The 14,297-nt window shown below is 50.0% G+C and overlaps 1 long non-coding RNA gene across 1 annotated transcript in view; it reads right to left on the bottom strand.

Annotated features, from left to right (window-relative positions):
- The window catches only part of LOC141054925 (uncharacterized), a 50,564-nt gene extending 47,002 nt beyond the window's left edge, over nt 1–3,562 (bottom strand). The window contains exon 1 of the long non-coding RNA XR_012221434.1: nt 3,480–3,562. This is a non-coding gene — a long non-coding RNA (uncharacterized lncRNA). The remainder of the gene's footprint in view (nt 1–3,479) is intronic.
- Nucleotides 3,563–14,297: the final 10,735 nt, after the last annotated feature.

Here is a 14,297-nt window from a genome sequence, read left to right as displayed (position 1 = left end):
CCCGCTTCTCTGTGTTTTGAAACTTTGAAATGCTCTCTGCTCACAATAAAGAGGATGTATTGCAGGCAGATCATGAGAAGATGGAGCAAGGATCCAGACAGGGTGTTTACACACAGCCCAGCCTCATCTCATCCCAGCGTGGATTGTGTGACAATTAGGAAGAGGAGGAGGAGGAGGAACAGGAGCTAGTTTAATGCGCTATACATGGCCGTGGATGACCTGAGGACAGGGAGGAGGAGAGCATGGCCAGTCATCCTCTTGGTGAGGACATGGAAGGGGAGCGGCGCCAGAACTCTCTGGTTCTTATGCAGTCAGGGTGCACCTGTCTAATCTGTCCCTGACCAATCACCTTGAGCCCTTGACTATTTAGTTCCGCCACACCCACTGAAACATTGCCTGTGCAATGTCTAATCTCAGTTAGTATCTTGCTGCTGAGGAAGCCAGGCCCTGTCCTGTGTATTTCCACCTTCTCTGGAGGAATACTTCTTGTCTTGCTTTGTACCTTGTCTGCCTGCCAGGAGGCTGAATATCCTGGCCCTTGAGTCTTGGTCCCAGTACCTTGTCTGTACTCTGTCCTACCTTAGTATCCCTTTCTCCTTGTCTGTGGCTTCCTTCCCTGCTGTGTTGTTCCTTGTGTCCTCTCTGTCTGTGCATCTGCACCCTTGCAGCTCCGTCTGTGCATCTGCACCCTTGCAGCTCCGTCTGTGCATCTGCACCCTTGCAGCTCCGTCTGTGCATCTGCACCCTTGCAGCTCCGTCTGTGCATCTGCACCCTTGCAGCTTCGTCTGTGCATCTGCACCCTTGCAGCTTCGTCTGTGCATCTGCACCCTTGCAGCTTCGTCTGTGCATCTGCACCCTTGCAGCTCTGTCTGTGCATCTGCACCCTTGCAGCTCTTTCTTCTCTGCTGCTGCAGAACTTCTTGCTGCAGTTTCTCCACAGACCTTGTGGTTCAGCTCTACTCCGCACTCCTGCCTATATCCATACCTGCACCTCCTGTGTGAATAGGTCCAAATCCTGTTCCAACATACACCACTCCCTCCTGCCTACACCTGCACCCTTCTCATACCACGCCAGTCTGTCCTGTGTCTCCAAGCCGTGCCCGCCTGTCCTGTGTCTCCAAGCCGTGCCCACCTGTCCTGTGTCTCCAAGCCGTGCCCGCCTGTCCTGTGTCTCCAAGCCGTGCCCGCCTGTCCTGTGTCTCCAAGCCGTGCCCGCCTGTCCTGTGTCTCCAAGCCGTGCCCGCCTGTCCTGTGTCTCCAAGCCGTGCCCGCCTGTCCTGTATCTCCAAGCCGTGCCCGCCTGTCCTGTGTCTCCAAGCCGTACCTGCCTGCCCTGTGTCTCCAAGTCACGCCTGCTTGCCCAGTGTCTCAGTCGTGCCTGTCGTGTCAACCTGCCTGCCTGTCTATAGCTTCTGTCAAAGTGACTTGTCCCCGAGTGGGACCAGGAGCCACAGCCAGACACCGCCCTGGAGTGGCACACGACAGCTATCTGCCGCACAAGCCTGACCTTACCATGAGAGGCTCCAGTGAAGACCGAGGTAGCTGTCGTAGTCATGCCCCTTCCAGGGTAGTCTGGTTTGTGGCACAGTGGGGCCACAAACCCACCGGCTCACGCCAATCAGCCAAGGTGCGAGCGTGACAGTTTGCACAGGCCATGGTCCCCGCTGAGTCCCATGTCCTTCCGCTCGCACAGCATGATGAACTCTCTCCCTGCCAGTATGAGCCACCGGAAGGATTTGTTCCACCTTGCATGGTTCCAATTGTTGAGACGTCTGAACCACTCATTGTCTCCAGGGCCATGTATGAGCAACTTCTGGCCTATGAGGAGCACAACCCAGATGACCTGCCGAGGTTCAATGGGAACCCTACTGAGTGCCAAGGGTTCCTAAAAAAGTGCCTGCGCTACATTCTGCAGAATGCAGCTTGTTTCCCCTCTGACCGGGTCAAGGTTGGATGCATCATGTCCTACCTAGCTGGTGATGCCTTGATGTGGATCTGTCCCCTTTGGGAAGCAGGGGACCCTGTCGTCATGAGCCTGGGGGCCTTCCTGGTGGCCTTCCGTAAAGTGTTCGACATGCCACGTCCAGCTTCTCCTGAAAAGTCTTCCCCTTCAAGCTTCCAGAGACAGACCAGACAAAAGGAACCTGTGGGTGAAACTTCTCAACCACCTATGACCATCCAGCCATCACCTGTTCCACAGTCTGCCGATGCGGCCTCCCCTGCAAGATCCAAAAGGTCTAAAAAGAAGAAGCGGGCAAAGTTGCAGCTGGAATCTGGCCTCTGCCCTGTGAAGCCTGTACTCCAGAACCCTGGGCCAGTAGGAGAGGCTGCCCATGGCGAGAGTACTCCCTCTCAATTAAAGCCTATGACTGTTTCGTTGCCTTCTGGGAGCTTTGGGGTGTTCGAGCCACCAGCCATACAAAGTCGGTGTGTGATCTCCATTCTTCAGCTCCAGAACCCGGCATGGGCATCATCTAAAGGTGGCCGAACCCTCTTTGAGAACAGTCTAGTCCTGCATGGACAACTACAGCTCCAGGTCAGAGCTTTGTTTACTAAGAAGTTCGTCTTCCATTGGCTGTCTGGTATGCCCATGGGTCATTCTGAACCAGAGATCCTGGTGCCCATTTATGTTTGGAGACCCAGCAAGGTACCGCGCCTGAGACAACCAAGTGACAAGAGGTGTCTGGCTCCGTTGCATCAGATTCAGTCAGCCAAGTCGTCATCTTTATCCAGTCTGCTGCTCATTGAGTCTAGGGGTGATGACGCCTCCGAAGAGGGCGAAGCGGAGGACTCCTCGTCACACATCTACAGCAATAATGCCAGTGATGTGCTCCCGAGAGCATCCCTGCCTCCTGATTGTCTTCCCCAGGATAAAGGGCTGAAGATGGATCCTGAGTGGATGCCCTCAGCTCCTCTATGGCCAGTGGGTGAAGGTCCCAAGATGGAGCATTACTCATCCTCTAACCTGAAAAATGCGGCTCAGTTTTTTCTGAGTAACAGGTTGAAATGGCTCACTGTATGTATGCCTCCAGCTTCCATATGGCAGGTGGATGCAGAGGTGGGAACAGTGGCCTACGTATCCCCATTGTTAACCCACCTGGAGATCCAATTTTCTTTGGATAACGGGCTAAAAATCGACTCTGTGCAGGTGTCTTCAGTTTCTAGCTGGCCGGCTGACATAGGAGCGAAGTTTGAAGCTGCCAGGGCCCCGCTTTTTGCCAATCTGGAGGAAGAAGTCCTTGTACCCTCTGTGTTGGAAGCTATTGGGCACCAAGAAACTTGGCACTCGGTGATTCCGGATGTCACGCCTACTTCACCTCACCAGAAGGATGCCCTGTCAGCCTGGACTGTGTGTGGTCCGTACTCCTTCTTCTGGTCATTCTGGCAGGCTTGAGGAAGAGAGGCCGTAAAGGGGGGGTACTGTACCAACCCTGCTGGCGTCACTGCATGGCCTCCCATCCCCCGCACATCAACTTACTCACTGCTCCGGGTCATGCTGTGAATTTTGTCTGTTGCCAGTCCTGTGCTCTGTGCCTCTGCTCTCCTGTATGTTTCCTGGCTATGTGTGTATAGGGGAGCGGCGCCAGAACTCTCTGGTTCTTATGCAGTCAGGGTGCACCTGTCTAATCTGTCCCTGACCAATCACCTTGAGCCCTTGACTATTTAGTTCCGCCACACCCACTAAAACATTGCCTGTGCAATGTCTAATCTCAGTTAGTATCTTGCTGCTGAGGAAGCCAGGCCCTGTCCTGTGTATTTCCGCCTTCTCTGGAGGAATACTTCTTGTCTTGCTGTGTACCTTGTCTGCCTGCCAGGAGGCTGAATATCCTGGCCCTTGAGTCTTGGTCCCAGTACCTTGTCTGTACTCTGTCCTACCTTAGTCTCCCTTTCTCCTTGTCTGTGACTTCCTTCCCTGCTGTTTCTTTCCTTGTGTCCTCCCTTTCTGTGCATCTGCACCCTTGCAGCCCCGTCTGTGCATCTGCACCCTTGCAGCCCCGTCTGTGCATCTGCACCCTTGCAGCCCCGTCTGTGCATCTGCACCCTTGCAGCCCCGTCTGTGCATCTGCACCCTTGCAGCCCCGTCTGTGCATCTGCACCCTTGCAGCTCTGTCTTCTCTGCTGCTGCAGAACTTCTTGCTGCAGTTTCTCCACAGACCTTGTGGTTCAGATCTACTCCCCACTCCTGCGGCTCTGCCTACTCCGCACTCCTGCGGCTCCGCCTACTCCGCACTCCTGCCTATATCCATACCTGCACCTCCTGTGTGAACAGGTCCAAATCCTGTTCCAACATACATCACTCCCTCCTGCCTACACCCGCTGTGTGAACAGGTCCCTTCCTGCCCCTTCTCATACCACCCCAGTCTGTCCTGTGTCTCAAGCCGTGCCCGCCTGTCCAGCGTCTCAAGCTGTGCCCGCCTGTCCGGTGTCTCCAAGCCGTACCCGCTTGCCCTATGTCTCCAAGACACACCTGCTTGCCCAGTGTCTCAGCCGTGCCTGTTGTGTCTACCTGCCTGCCTGGCTATAGCTTCTGTCAAAGTGACTTGTCCCCGAGTGGGACCAGCAGCCACAGCCAGACACCACCCTGGAGTGGCACCCAACAGCTATCTGCCGCACAAGTCTGACCTCACCATCAGAGGCTCCAGTGAAGACCAAGGTAGCTGTCGTAGTCACGCCCCTTCCAGGGTAGTCTGGTTTGTGGCACAGTGGGGCACCAATCAGCCAAGGCGCGAGCGTGACAGGTACTCTTACAAGGAGTGAAAAGTTTTGGAAGGTGCTGAGGGAGTACCTTGCTGACCATATCAACGTCCTCCGTGATTCCTCTGTGCCTTACAATTAGAGTTGAGCGAAACGGGTCGAAAAAATTCAAAAGTCGCCGACTTTCGCCAAAGTCGGGTTTTATGAAACGAAACCCGACCTTAGCGTGAGGTCGGCCACGAGGTCAGCGACTTTAGCGCCAAAGTCGCGTTTCAAAAGATGCTTTAGCGCCCTTTTTCAGCCAATCAGGAAGAACGGACACTGTGGGCAACGTGATGACATAGGCAGCGGTCACCACCATCTTGGAGAAGGGCATGCAAGTGATTGGCTTGCTTTGTGTGGCGTCACAGGGGGTATAAAAGGGCGGGGACGCTGACCGCCATGTTACTCATGCTGATCTCAGAATAGGGAGAGCTGCTGCAGCTGCTGATTCTGTAGGGAGAGCGTTAGGAAGGCAAAAAGAAAAAAAAACTGCTTCTGCTGCTAGCGCTTTTCACTGTAGTTACTGTGCAGTGAAAGGTGAAGATTTTTGCTTTTGTGCAGCAGCGCTGGTGGTGATTAGCCTGCCTTTTAAGGCTAGCTGCATTGCTGTGTGCACACTGGTGTTCAAACTGCTTTTTTAAAAGCAATCCAAATTGTATTGTTTTGTCCTGGTGAGGTAGTGAGCGTTCATTTTTTCACACACCGTACAGCGGTGTACGCTCCTAACACAGTACCGTGTAACGGCTGTTATCACAGCCAAATTGAAGCTATCTACGTGTCTGACTCTGTAAGGAAAATTCGAGGAGTTTGTCCGTTCTTACAGACCTACACCTAATAGTTTTGTCCGTTTTTCAAACAGTTTAGTATATTTGCTGTTTGATTACATTCAAAACTAGAGAGAGACAGCGTGTGTCAGTCCGTATACAAAAACACGGAACTTGACAATTTTACATACACCGTACAGCGGTGTACGTGCACGCTCCTCTCTCAGTACCGTGTAACGGCTGTTATCACGGCCAAATTGAAGCTAAGTGTGTGACTCTGTAAGGAAAAGCTGAGGAGTTAGTCCGTTCTTACAGACCTACACTCTAGGGAGATTCCAATTCTGCCCAATTCTATATACACCTTGTAGTTTGTCATACACTAGGCAATTTCTGCCGGTCACATTGCGGTGTTATAGACACAGGGCCTGACAGAATCCAACTGTGTCCTGAAGTCTACAGAGATTTCAATTCTCCACAGTCCTCTATCCACCTTTATTACACCATCCAGAATCTGCCTGTCACATTGCGGTGTAAAATAAACAGGGCCTGACAGAATCCAACTTTGTCCTGAAGTCTACAGAGATTCCAATTCTCCCCACTACTATGTACACCTTGTACCTTGTTTTACAGTACCATATATTTGGTGGTTTTTTGGGTACATTTTCCTCAAAAATGAGGAAGTGTGGTGGAAGAGTACGTGGAAGTGGGCGGGGGGTGGCAGCTGGTAATGATGGTGTTGGTGGTGGATCTGCTGGTAGTGGCAAAAGCAAAATAGCACCTAATGCAGGAGGTGTTGAGCCTGCATCATCGTCTGGCTCCACAAGGCCTCGAAGGCTCCATTTTCTGGGAGTAGGTAAACCGCTTTTAAAGCCGGAGCTTCAAGAACAAGTTTTGGCTTACATTGCTGACTCAGCCTCCAGCTCTATCGCCTCCTCTTCTGAAGTTTTAAAAAATAAAAGCACTGAGTCATCATTGGAGGCTCATGTTCATGAACCACACCTTTCCTTGTGTCCTTCACCCCAACCAAAATTGAAGGATGCGGCAGGCCACACTACAGATTACTCAATGGAGCTGTTTTCACATACCATGCCTGGGTTATCAAGTCAAATCGTGAATTACCCAGGCAAAGATGAATCTGACATGGAGTGTACTGATGCACAGCCACTGATCGATGATTCTGCTGGTATATTCACTCAGAGTACTACATTGTCCTCGCAGTGTACTGAGCCAGAATCTGACCCAGATGAAACTCAGGTTCCCCTTCCCGCATACTATACCACCATACACGGTGACACAGAGGAAGGTGCACATGATATTGAAGAGGAGGTGATGGATGACCCAGTTGTTGACCCAGAATGGCAACCATTGGGGGGGTAGAGGGTGCCACTGCCAATAGCTCAGAAGAGGAGGAGGAGCATCCACAGCGGACATCGACATCGCAACAGCTGTTATATGGCAGGCCCGGAGCAGTCCAAAAACAGGTTACAAAAACCAAAAGGGTTGCAGGACAACTTGGCCAGACAGTCAAAATAGCACAGCGTGCAAGGCCTCAAAATGCCTTCCATAGTAGGAAGAGTGCAGTGTGGCACTTTTTTGCACAAAATCCTAATGATCAGGCCAAGGTTATCTGTAAGAAGTGCGCAAAGACCTTTAGCCGAGGGAAAAATCTGAGAAATTTGAATACCAGTTGCATGCTAAGACATTTAACCACCATGCACTTGCAAGCGTGGACGGACTACCAAAACTCACGTTCTACATGTGCTACTGCTCCCAAAGAAGGTAGTCAGCAACGCTACAATGTTTCCCCCACTGTAAGTCCACTGGTTAGCACACCACCAGCAGCAAATGTTGAGTTGTCGTCGCAAGGGCAAATCAGTCAGGGAATCACACTGTTATTGCAATGAAAGACTGAATCTAGGACATCAGAAAGAACAGCAACTCCATCACCATCATCAACCTTCTCTCAGTCCGCCATGTCCACCACTAGTTCCACCATATGCAGCTCTCAAGTCCAGCTCACCCTACCAGAGACTATGAGTAGGACAAGAAAGTACTCATCCGCGTACACTGGGTTTGAACGCCCACTTTGCCAAACTAAACTCGTTAGAGATGATGCCCTATCGGTTGGTTGAAAGCGCAGCTTTCCACGAACTCATGGCCTACGCAGTACCACGCTATGACCTACCCAGTCGCCACTTCTTTTCTAGCAAAGCCATCCCAGCCCTCCACCTTCATGTGAAAGACCGCATTGTCCATGCACTCAAGCAATCAGTTAGTGGAAAGGTGCACCTCACAACTGATGCATGGTCCAGTAGGCATGGCCAGGGCCATTACGTGTCCATCACTGCGCACTGGGTTAATGTGGATGCAGGGTCCACAGGGGACAGCGGTGGTGGGACAGTGCTGCCTAGCCCACGGTATAGGAAACAGTTGGCTGTAGGCGTTCGACCCTCTTCCTCCTCCAGAAGCGAAAGCTCGTCCACAGAGCGCAGTCGCACGAGCACTGCATCCGCAGCTGACAGTGGTGCACACGATGTGTCCAACTATCGATCAGCTAGTGGAAAGCGTCAGCAGGCTGTGTTGCAGATGATGTGTTTGGGCGACAGACGCACGGCGGAGGTGCTGGCCAACTACTTTCAGCGACAAACTGAGTCATGGCTGGGCAGTCTACATCTTGAGGCAGGCAAGGTAGTTAGTGATAACGGCCAGAATTTTGTGGCAGCCATAGCCCTTTCAAAACTCAGACACATACCTTGCTTGGCTCACACCTTGAACCTGGTGGTGTAGTGCTTCCTCACTAATTATCCGGAGTTAACAGGCCTGCTCCAGAAGTTTCGAAGACTGTGCTCGTACATCCGCCGGTCGCCAGTACACTCCAGTCGTATGCAGAAGCTGCAGCGATTGCTCCACCTTCCCAAGCACCGCCTAATTATCGACGTTGCAACAAGGTGGAACTCCACCCTGCACATGGTTGAGCGGCTGTGCAAACAAAGGCAGGCCATAATGCATTTGTGGGAGGATACACGGGCAGGCACTTTGAGGGCAGACATGGAGTTGACAAGTGTGCAGTGGTCGAAGCTGAAAGACCTCTGTAAAGTCCTTCAATGTTTTGAGGAATGCACACGGCTGGTAAGCGCAGACGACGCCATCATAAGCATCCCACTTATGCGTCTGCTCATGCAAACTTAGACGCACATCAAGGAGCAGGCGTCTGCAGCCGAGGATGATGAGGAAGAGGAGGAGGGAAGCCTTGATGACAGTCAGCCATTGTCTGTTCAGGGAACTGTCGTGGAGGAAGAGGAGGAGGAGGATGATGATGGGGATGATTATTTAGGGGAGGAGGATGCTTCTCGTGGGGCAAGAGAAAATGTTGGCATGGCAAGGTCTGGTTCTGGGTTTGTGCGTGACTGGAGGGATGTGGATTTGCCTGAAAATGCTCCTCCACCCAGCACTCGCAGTGCCTCATTGACACCGGGAACATTGGCCCACATGTCAGATTATGCCTTGCAGATCTTAAAAAGGGACCCCCGCATTGCCAAAATGATGAACGATGATGACTACTGGTTGGCCAGCATCCTGGATCCACGCTATAAAGGCAAATTCCAAAACTTCATGCCACAGGAGAACCTTGACCTAATATTGGCTAACAAGCAACTCTGGTAAACCGGTTGGTTGAGGCATTCCCAGCACACAGCAGGGGTGATGGTTGTCAAATGAGCCGTAAGGGCCGGGGGCAACTTGGAAGAGGTGTTGATGGTGCACTAGGGTGACCGCAAAAAATCGATGTCGGAATTTTGTCCGTCTGGACCCCACAAAACAATTCCCCTTTCCAGATATTGAGATAGCCAAAATTTGAGCTCGATCAAACGACGTTAACCCGTGCCGCTCGTCGCTCAAAGTTTGAAAAAACCCAAATTGAGGTATTTTAAGATTTAGGGATTTTGCATAGTCTGTTAGACTATAAAGAATGTGACAACAACATTGCAGAAATAGCCCTGACCAAGTTTTCGAACCATTTGTGGTATTTGAATGCAGAGTTGGTGGGATTATCGTTTTTTGATCCCACCATTACAGACAATGAAAAGTTGTTAATGGCTAATAAATTGCTCAGTAGCACAGATGAACCATCAGAGCACGCTAGGGTTGTAAATCCAAAAGTTAGGAAAGAAAAATTAAAAGAGGTAGGAAGTAACCGACTTTAACGACCTTCTGACAAAAGATGAAGAACAAAAGCAATATGTCCTGCAAGTTGTAAGCAAATGCCGAGCATTATATTCTGACGTTTCAAAAACTACTTTAACAAAAGCTCTAGAATAGATTAGATAACTATGTAAAATTATCAACTCATGTAGGTTAGCGTGCTCTGATGGTTCATCTGTGCTACTGAGCAATTTATTAGCCATTAACAACTTTTCATTGTCTGTAATGGTGGGATCAAAAAACGATAATCCCACCAACTCTGCATTCAAATACCACAAATGGTTCAAAAATTTGATCAGGGCTATTTCTGCAATGTTGTTGTCACATTCTTTATAGTCTAACAGACTATGCAAAATACCTAAATCTTAAAATACCTCAATTTGGATTTTTTCAAACTTTGAGCGACGAGCGGCACGGGTTAACGTCGTTTGATCGAGCTCAAATTTTGGCTATCTCAATATCTGGAAAGGGGAATCGTTTTGTGGGGTCCAGACGAACAAGATTCTGACATTTTTTTTCCCCCCCATATGAGATCCGGTCACCCTAATGGTGCACACATCAGAAGTGGCGTTGGAGACAGGGGTTTCATGACCATGTTGTGGACTGATTTTTCAAGTCCCGCTCACACGACTGGTAATACTGCATCAATTGAAAGTGACAGTAGACAGCACTTGTCAACTATGGTTACAAACTACTTTTCCTCCCATATCGATGTTCTCCCTCACAGGTCATTCCCATTTGACTATTGGGCAGCTAAACTGGACACCTGACCTGAATTGGCACAATATGCCTTACAGGAGCTCGCTTGCCCAGCTGCAAGTGTGCTATCGGAAAGAGTCTTCAGTGCTGCTGGATCAATCCTGACAGAAAAAAGGACCCGTCTGTCGACCCAAAATGTGGATGATCTAACCTTCATTAAAATGAACCATGCATGGGTTTCCAAGGATTTTGTCACACCTTACCCTGATGACACATAGGTTGCCAGAAAAATGGCTTGCTTTGGTCCGCCTCTTCCTGGGACTTGACCAATTTCACCTTTAGCAGCAGGTGAATGTCCCACATCAACATATGCCATTTTGTAAACCTCCCTAACTGGGCAGCCTCCTCCCCCCACGGCCGGGGTCACCACCTAGCACACGCAACCATGCGAGTGCCGTTGCCCTGGACATGTGGGTAGGCCGACTCTTGGGCGCGGGCACTGGCACAGGGTCCCTCATAGTGCAATCAAGTGTCTCTGATGGTGGGGGTGCACACCCGCCGTCAGACACACCGCCGTATTATGAGGGGCCCAGTGCCAGTACCGACGCCCACGAATGGGCCCCCTTACTTGGGCAGGGCCCCAGCATTTGCAATGTTTACCTCTCACTGCTCCTCCGCTGTGTAGTCTGGGCTGTCAAATCCTTCACTGGGACTGCCACTACAAATTTGGTGAACTGATAGAAGATGATGGTTAAGATGTAGCTATGCCCTGTCCCGCTGGCCGGGATCTAGCTTCAGATGATCAATGGCTTCCATTTCTTATGGACGTCGACTCACAATGAGATGCAGTGGTGGTTTCTCATCAGCTTTCACAGTGTTCCTACCCACAGACATATGACATTCCAGCGCACATTTTTAAATGTGCCCTCTCATGCCAATCCAAATGAATCGCCTACAGCCTGTGGCTTCTGTCTTTTGCACTCCAAAGTTACATGACAGAGCATGATAGGCAGTGAGCACCATGTTTACATCTCTCCCTGTGATCAAAATTATATGGATATGAGTAATGGCGATGGGATCAATGGTAGTGCGATACAGCAACACTTTCTTCACAAAGAAAGGTACCCTTTCTCACCTTTGTCCAATCACGTCTAATCCATACTGGGCCTGAGACCATCTGAGCCTGCCTCCTGTTATATAGACCTACGTTTTTAATGTGTAAACTATGCTATACATACCTGTTATCCAGTGATACGGTACCCTTTCTCACCTTTGTCCAATCACGTCTAATCCATACTGGGCCTGAGACCGTCTGAGCCTGCCTCCTGATATATAGACATAGGTTTTTACATACATATATACGTGTTACCCGGTGAAACTGTACCCTTTATCAACTTTCTAGAATCTTGTCGAATCCATACTGGGCCTGAGAACGGCTGCCGAGCTGTTAAGCAAGCTACAGCAACTGTGGTTTGGACACGTAATTTTTTGCATTTTTTTTTTCAGGAATGCCGGTTAGGCCTAATTCAGGAATTGCGGTTGACCTGCACTTACTGGGAAATCATCGTTCGCAGGGAATAATTGGAATCACAGATCCCCATCACTAACGGTGTTCTGCTGGTTATCTGCACCTGTAAGCAACAAAAGCTGGTCCTTTCAGTGTAGCACGCATGCAGCCCCGGACATGTAACGCCATGATAGACCATGATAGTGCCAGAGCCTCGCGTATCCCTCTAGTAAGCTTGATGCATACCGCGGGGGCATGCCGGAATCTCGTTCGTTAACAGAATAAAGCTGACAAATTGCTAGCACAACTACAAACGGACATACCACACCACACACAATCGACAAAGCTTTCAATATGTGCATCTTTTCTTGAGGTGGCATGGTTGTGGTTTCCCGGGTGGAGTCCAATTAAACCGCAGACTCCACTCCTGGTGGTGCCCTTTTGGACATTTCTTTAAGGTTCAGCTTTGCAATCATACCGCCCCCGGAAACCAAACACTTTGCCTTCATGGACGCTGTTTGGAGGTTCGTGGAAATAACGCCGCCCGATCGCCAGTTGGCATAATTTATTAATGGGAAGACCGACGGTATATGATCGTGTTCGATTTCAGAATTTTTTTTTTTTGGTTGGTATTTTACATTTTTATTCCAGCCTTTCTTGACTTCATAATGGAATGACAAGCCTATATCTGTGTCTCCTCCACCTCCTCCTTTTACTCCTCCACCTCTTTTCTAAATGTAGTTAACCTTTTCCATATGTAATTTTTTTCTTCTGAGCATTTTCTCTGCTTTGGGACACCTTTTAAGGTGTTTTGTAATTGTTTTCTATGTGTTTGTATGTGTTTGTCTGCCATTGTTTTCAATGGGGTTCGACGAACATTCAACGAACTTGCATCCTGTGTGACGAACCAAAACATTAGCGTGGTGGCTCAACACTACTCCTGATATATAGACGTACATTGTTAATGTTTAAACTATGCTATATATACCTGCTATCTGATGATACTGTACACTTTGTCTACTTTTTATATTCTTGTCTAATCCATACTGAGCCTGTGAGCGTCTGTGTGACTGATGGAATATATATGGAGATTGACAATTATCCTTTGACTGAATAGAGCTGTACATTTCTGATACAGTGTCATATATCTGATGCTATTTTGTGTCTATTTTGTGCAAAATTTTGAAGTTTGGTGGAAGAGGCCGCGGACGTGGGCGCGGGGGGGCCAGCTGGTGATGATGGTGGTGGTGCATCTGCTGGTAGTGGCAAAAGCACAATAGCAGCTAAGGCAGGAGGTGTTGAGCCTGCATCATGGCCTGGCTCCGGAACGCCTGGAAGGCTACCTTTTCTGGGAGTAGGTTAACCGCTTTTAAAGGCGGAGCATGAGGAACTGGTTTTGGCTTACATTGCTGAAACATACTCCATCAAATATGCCCGCCTCTTCTAAAGTTTCAGAAAATGCAAGCACTGAGTGGTCAAGTGCTGGCTCCTGGTCAGGAAGAACCCCTTTCCTTGTGTCCTGCACCCCCACCCAAACAGAATGAGGCAGCAGGCCACACTTCACATTAGTCCATGTAGCTCTTTCTATCATACCATGCCTGGGTTATCAAGTCAAATCGTGAATTCCCCTGTCCAAGATGAATCTGACATGGAGTGTGGGTGGCCAGCCAGGGCAGTGGGGTTAATCGGTACCGGGCCGGTGTCTCACAGGGATGTGTCACGGTGGTGGTGACCCGTTCCGTGGCCCTGGGCGTCCATGCAAAGGGGTGAATTACGTTTATAGGTGAATGATACGTGACGCCACCTCTGGTTGCTGATTAGATTGACCAGCGCTGCAGTGTCGCTTCTGTGGGACAGATGTTGTGGTGCAGCTAAGAAGTAGAAGACCGGCACAGGTAGGGCCGTAGTCGCAGGGCAGATGGTGTGCAGTGCAGGATGTAGCAGAGCTGAGCGCCAGGCGCAGGAGAAAGATGACAGACACAGTCGTGCAGTTCCTTTACCTGTACTTGGTAGGTGCTGTCCAGGACCCAGAGTACAGATGGAGAAGGAGTTGGTCAGCCTGGAAGCCAATTTGGAATTCTCTCTCTGCAGATAGATAGTGTGGCCTCCGTTCTAGCGCTTATCTGAGGTACTCGCAGTGCTGAGTTCAATTAAGTTCCCCCTGTTGACTCTCTTTTGGAACTTTCTTGTATGGCTGGCAGCCGTAGCCTTTTCCTTCTGGCTCACACACGTCGATGCTGGGGCCTCCGAGCCTCAGTTGGGTACAGAGCATTTACAGCTGCTATTTCCTCCAGATTCTGCTGCAGGAACGTCAGTGTCCCTACAAACTCAGAGACCGGAATCCAGACCATGCGCTCCAGCTAGGAGTGAGCCTTAACTTTGCTCATCC

The sequence above is a fragment of the Dendrobates tinctorius genome, unplaced genomic scaffold, assembly GCF_039654945.1.
Source record: "Dendrobates tinctorius isolate UK_male_01 unplaced genomic scaffold, ASM3965494v1 ptg000181l, whole genome shotgun sequence".
Lineage (NCBI taxonomy): Eukaryota > Metazoa > Chordata > Amphibia > Anura > Dendrobatidae > Dendrobates > Dendrobates tinctorius.
Note: the sequence above shows the minus strand (reverse complement) of the source record. Positions and strands in the feature narration are given on the sequence as shown.